The sequence below is a fragment of the Dermacentor albipictus genome, unplaced genomic scaffold (genome assembly GCF_038994185.2).
Source record: "Dermacentor albipictus isolate Rhodes 1998 colony unplaced genomic scaffold, USDA_Dalb.pri_finalv2 scaffold_506, whole genome shotgun sequence".
In the NCBI taxonomy this organism is placed as follows: domain Eukaryota; kingdom Metazoa; phylum Arthropoda; class Arachnida; order Ixodida; family Ixodidae; genus Dermacentor; species Dermacentor albipictus.
Window position 1 is genome coordinate 17,501 of NW_027226060.1, and position 6,460 is coordinate 23,960.

At 60.0% G+C, this 6,460-nt stretch overlaps 1 non-coding gene across 1 annotated transcript; it reads right to left on the reverse strand.

Moving 5' to 3' along the window:
- Positions 1–554: 554 nt before the first annotated feature.
- LOC139054018 (small subunit ribosomal RNA) lies at positions 555–2,370 on the reverse strand. Its single transcript, XR_011510966.1, has one exon. It is a non-coding gene; the product is annotated as a small subunit ribosomal RNA (ribosomal RNA).
- Between the last annotated feature and the right edge of the window lie 4,090 nt (positions 2,371–6,460).

A 6,460-nucleotide genomic window follows, 5' to 3' on the forward strand; every position in this document is an offset into this window, starting at 1 on the left:
GCCGCACCGTTCCTTTAGTACTTGGGCAGCAACAAAGTCGGGTCGTTACTCCACACTCGCCGCAGGAAGCGACCGGCAGCCGCCAGCCTTTTCAGACTCGGCAGCGTTTGCCGCGGAGGACGGGAGAGCGCTCGCACCACGGTTCCGTGTGTACTAAGCGGCAGCGGCATTAGCTCTCGACCGTCAGTTCCTTGACCGACCGCACGCTTCGCCGTTCCCCTCGTACTGGGCAAGAGCAGCAGGTCGGGTCGTCTTACTCCCATTCCGCGCAAGAGTGCCGAGGCGGACTTCAGAAAGCCCACCCAACAGTGTGCGTTACGCCGTTTCTACCCGCGGGCGCGGCCAAGCCAACCGTCCAAGGTTGCAGCCGGCGTCCACTGGGCGCAACAAATTTGGCACGGGGCGCCCTTCGAAATTCGGGCAATCCCCGGCATGTTCGGGTATAGCCGTCCCCGCGTCCAAGCGGGGCCAGCGGCGGAAAGCGTCGGGCGCAGCGAGCTGCTTCACCCACACGGGGTAGAAACAATGGCGCTCGTCACCCTCGAACAATCCGGTAATGATCCTTCCGCAGGTTCACCTACGGAAACCTTGTTACGACTTTTACTTCCTCTAAATGATCAAGTTTGGTCATCTTTCCAACAGACCGGCGCAACCGAAAGGCCGCGCCGGACATCGGTCCGAAGACCTCACTAAATCATTCAATCGGTAGTAGCGACGGGCGGTGTGTACAAAGGGCAGGGACGTAATCAACGCGAGCTTATGACTCGCGCTTACTGGGAATTCCTCGTTCAAGGGGAACAATTGCAAGCCCCTATCCCAATCACGAAAGAAGTTCCACGGGTTACCCAGTCTTTTCAGACAGGGATAAAGACACGCTGCTTCCTTCAGTGTAGCGCGCGTGCGGCCCCGGACATCTAAGGGCATCACAGACCTGTTATTGCTCTGTTTCGTGCGGCTAGGAGCCGCTTGTCCCTCTAAGAAGGTTGTAAGGTGCTGGGAACCCCGCACCTATTTAATAGGCTAGAGTCTCGTTCGTTATCGGAATTAACCAGACAAATCGCTCCACCAACTAAGAACGGCCATGCACCCACCATCCACCGAATCAAGAAAGAGCTCTCAATCTGTCAATCCTCCCAGTGTCCGGGCCGGGTAAGTTTTCCCGTGTTGAGTCAAATTAAGCCGCAGGCTCCACTCCTGGTGGTGCCCTTCCGTCAATTCCTTTAAGTTTCAGCTTTGCAACCATACTTCCCCCGGAACCCAAACACTTTGGTTTCCCGGAAGCTGCCCGCCGAGTCATTTGAGTAACTCAGGCGGATCGCTGGTTGGCATCGTTTATGGTCAGAACTAGGGCGGTATCTGATCGCCTTCGAACCTCTGACTTTCGTTCTTGATCAAAGAAAACATTCTTGGCAAATGCTTTCGCAGTAGTTCGTCTTGCGACGGTCCAAGAATTTCACCTCTAGCGCCGCAATACGAATGCCCCCGTCTGTCCCTCTTAATCATTACCTCGTATTCCAAAAACCAACAGAACAGAAACGAGGTCTTGTTCTATTATTCCATGCAAGTTTATTCAGGCGACTCGCCTGCGTTGAGCACTCTAATTTTTTCAAAGTAAAAGCACCGGCCTTCTCGAGGCACACAATGAAGTGCACCAAGAAAGGACCGGCATGATGTTCAGTCCGAGCCGTCGCATCGGGTAGATGCACTACTCGTCTGGAACTGAGATCCAACTACGAGCTTTTTAACCGCAGCAGCTTTAGTATACGCTATTGGAGCTGGAATTACCGCGGCTGCTGGCACCAGACTTGCCCTCCAATTGATCCTCGTTAAAGGATTTAGAGTGTACTCATTTCAATTACGGGGCCTCAAAAGAGTCCCGTATTGTTATTTTTCGTCACTACCTCCCCGTGCCGGGAGTGGGTAATTTGCGCGCCTGCTGCCTTCCTTGGATGTGGTAGCCGTTTCTCAGGCTCCCTCTCCGGAATCGAACCCTGATTCTCCGTTACCCGTAACAACCATGGTAAGCAAGTAACCTACCATCGAAAGTTGATAAGGCAGACACTTGAAAGAAACGTCGCCGGCTCGTGGCCATGCGATCAGCACAAAGTTATCCAGAGTCACCACACAATACGGGCCGAAACCCGATCGATCTTGGTCTAATAAAAGCACCCGTCGCCCAAAGGGCTTCAGGCTCACTGCATGTATTAGCTCTAGAATTGCCACAGTTATCCAAGTAGGAAGAAACGATCTAAGGAACCATAACTGATTTAATGAGCCATTCGCGGTTTCGCCTTATTTCGGCATGTACTTAGACATGCATGGCTTAATCTTTGAGACAAGCATATGATTACTGGCAGGATCAACCAGGTAATCGTTCAACTGCGCGTCCCGCCTGTCAAGCAGGCCGGACGCCGTTTTTGCGATGCCGAGGCCACCTTCAGGCGCCCCAGCACGCTTCGTTCTTGCAAAGAGTAGCACTTTGCACAGTCCGAGACGACGGCGTTCGAGCTCGCTACGGCGCCCTCCCCGAAGGGCCGGGTATCGCCACGCGGCAAGAAGCACGCAACATTCTCGATAGACTGGTTGTGTCGACTCGATCACGGCTTGCGGTTTCTCTTGAGCCCGCAGCACAGGTGGACCGACCGACACTTGCAACGTAGCCGAGACGGCAAAGCCGCCAGGCGACGGGTCACGCCCGCGCCTTCGGCGCTTTCGCATTTGACTCGTCCGAGGACGATGCGGAACACAACTCGATATCGTGGAGAAAGCGTCGTCCGACAACCAGCCCCTAACGCATCAAGCGGATGAGGCTGCAGACGTCAGCTGTGGGATCCACGGGAGCGATACCGGGGACACGCTTGACGGGCACGAAGCCCGCCGCATATCAAACACCCAGGTCGCTTTTGGGGGCGACTGCTCTCTGGGACCCCCATATAATAGCAGCGATAAGTTCCCAAATCTCCATGGGGCCGTACTCGTGCCACTTTCGACGAGCGTTTGGCGAAAATCGTGCCGCCTCGCAGCGCCGCGAGCGAGATGGAAAGCTTACGTCGGCAGCGCAATGCCGAAGTCGTGAAAGCGCAGCGCGTCGACCGAATGCGCGAACGGCAATCTCTCGCCTATGGACAGCGCGGTTTCCAGAACAATCGCCTTTCTGTGCCCCTACGGGGCCGCACGCTAGCGCGGCCCTTTCGCCGTTTCCGAGCACGAGTGCGACCGGCGCGGGCGGCGTGCTCGACACCCCGGCTGACGCCGTTTCGGACTTTGTCTCTTCGCGCGCTCGCGCCAACGCCGCGGCAAAACGACGACCTCTGCGCGGTTCTTTCCCGGTTCCCGGCGTGCTATAGTGCAGCCAGCCGGACGGTGGCGACGACTCAGTCGCGGCCGTGCGGTGGCTTGTACGCCAAAGTTGCGTGACGGGCGTCGAGCTCCCGCCGCGGCCCGGCTCAGGTGGTTTCGGACTTCTGTCTCTTCCGAGCGCTCGCGTCGTCGTGGGCACGATTCTCGAGTGCGGAGCGGTGCGCGGACACCACCACGAACACGCGCAAGCCGAAAACGGCACTACGGTACAACGTCGGCCAGGGCGGTACGGCCCCCTTATATGAGCAGCGATAAGTGACCAGATCTCCACGGGGCCGTACTCGTGCGACAAGGCGGCGTACTGCGCCGAGCCGAGCGCCAATATTTGGCCTTGGCACGGCCGATTTGAGCTCTCGCGATCGCCGCGGTACCGCCGCTCACCGATTCAAGGCACGCTAGCGCGGCCCCTTCGCCATTTTTCGAGTAAGAGTGCGAAAAGCGCGCGCGGCGTGCTCGTCGCCCCGGCTGACGTAGTCTCGGACTTAGTCTCGCTCACGCCGCCCCGGCTGACGTCGTCTCGGACTTAGTCGCGCTCACACCGCCCCGGCTCACGTGGTTTCGGACTTCCGTCTCTTCCGAGCGCTCGCGTCGTCGTGGGCACGATTCTCGAGTGCGGAGCGGTGCGCGGACACCACCACGAACACGCGCAAGCCGAAAATGGCACTACGGTACAACGTCGGCCAGGGCGGTACGGCCCCCTTATATGAGCAGCGATAAGTGACCAGATCTCCACGGGGCCGTACTCGTGCGACAAGGCGGCGTACTGCGCCGAGCCGAGCGCCAATATTTGGCCTTGGCACGGCCGATTTGAGCTCTCGCGATCGCCGCGGTACCGCCGCTCACCGATTCAAGGCACGCTAGCGCGGCCCCTTCGCCATTTTTCGAGTAAGAGTGCGAAAAGCGCGCGCGGCGTGCTCGTCGCCCCGGCTGACGTAGTCTCGGACTTAGTCTCGCTCACGCCGCCCCGGCTGACGTCGTCTCGGACTTAGTCGCGCTCACACCGCCCCGGCTCACGTGGTTTCGGACTTTCGTCTCTTCCGAGCGCTCGCGTCGTCGTGGGCACGATTCTCGAGTGCGGAGCGGTGCGCGGACACCACCACGAACACGCGCAAGCCGAAAACGGCACTACGGTACAACGTCGGCCAGGGCGGTACGGCCCCTTATAAGAGCAGCGATAAGTGACCAGACCTCCACGGGGCCGTACTCGTGCGACAAGGCGGCGTACTGCGCCGAGCCGAGCGCCAATATTTGGCTTTGGCACGGCCGATTTGAGCTCTCGCGATCGCCGCGGTACCGCCGCTCACCGATTCAAGGCACGCTAGCGCGGCCCCTTCGCCATTTTTCGAGTAAGAGTGGGAAAAGCGCGCGCGCGGCGTGCTCGACGCCCCGGCTGACGTCGTCTCGGACTTGGTCGACGCCCCGGCTGACGTAGTCTCGGACTTAGTCTCGCTCACGCCGCCCCGGCTGACGTCGTCTCGGACTTAGTCGCGCTCACACCGCCCCGGCTCACGTGGTTTCGGACTTTCGTCTCTTCCGAGCGCTCGCGTCGTCGTGGGCACGATTCTCGAGTGCGGAGCGGTGCGCGGACACCACCACGAACACGCGCAAGCCGAAAACGGCACTACGGTACAACGTCGGCCAGGGCGGTACGGCCCCTTATAAGAGCAGCGATAAGTGACCAGACCTCCACGGGGCCGTACTCGTGCGACAAGGCGGCGTACTGCGCCGAGCCGAGCGCCAATATTTGGCTTTGGCACGGCCGATTTGAGCTCTCGCGATCGCCGCGGTACCGCCGCTCACCGATTCAAGGCACGCTAGCGCGGCCCCTTCGCCATTTTTCGAGTAAGAGTGGGAAAAGCGCGCGCGGCGTGCTCGACGCCCCGGCTGACGTCGTCTCGGACTTGGTCGACGCCCCGGCTGACGTAGTCTCGGACTTAGTCTCGCTCACGCCGCCCCGGCTGACGTCGTCTCGGACTTAGTCGCGCTCACACCGCCCCGGCTCACGTGGTTTCGGACTTGCGTCTCTTCCGAGCGCTCGCGTCGTCGTGGGCACGATTCTCGAGTGCGGAGCGGTGCGCGGACACCACCACGAACACGCGCAAGCCGAAAACGGCACTACGGTACAACGTCGGCCAGGGCGGTACGGCCCCTTATAAGAGCAGCGATAAGTGACCAGACCTCCACGGGGCCGTACTCGTGCGACAAGGCGGCGTACTGCGCCGAGCCGAGCGCCAATATTTGGCCTTGGCACGGCCGATTTGAGCTCTCGCGATCGCCGCGGTACCGCCGCTCACCGATTCAAGGCACGCTAGCGCGGCCCCTTCGCCATTTTTCGAGTAAGAGTGGGAAAAGCGACCGCGGCGTGCTCGACGCCCCGGCTGACGTCGTCTCGGACTTAGTCGACGCCCCGGCTGACGTAGTCTCGGACTTGGTCTCGCTCACGCCGCCCCGGCTGACGTAGTCTCGGACTTGGTCTCGCTCACGCCGCCCCGGCTGACGTCGTCTCGGACTTAGTCGCGCTCACACCGCCCCGGCTCACGTGGCTTCGGACTTGGTCTCTTCGAGCGCTCGCAGCCAGGTCGGGGCCGACGCCGACGTCTGCGTGGGGCTTCAACGATTCCCGGCGCGACGCAATGCAACTGCGCGCAGGATGCCAGCGACTCCGCCGTGGCCGTGCGGCGGTGTACACGCAGAAGTTTCGTGAAGGGGTATCGAGCTCCCGCCGCCCCGGCGGACGTGGTTTCGGACTTTAGCGCTCGCAGCGATCTCGCGGCGATCGCTGACGTCTGCGCGGTTTCAGGTGTGCTACGATGCAGCAGTCTGCCGCACGACAATTTACGGAAGCGAGTGCATTCCGCCCCGGCGGACGCGGCAGCGGACTTTGTGCCTGCGGGAGTGCTCTTGTTGCTGTAAAATTTGAACGGGTGCAGCTGCGCGAAGCAAGTGTACACATTTTCTCTCTCTCTCTCTCTCTCTCTGCCTCTGAGGCGACTGTAATTTTAATTTAAATGCAATTGGAGGCGGGAGCAACCTGATGAGAGTAGGCGGACTTCGGCACACCTTGTAGTTTAGAAATTGTTTTCAAGCTTTGAGGACATAC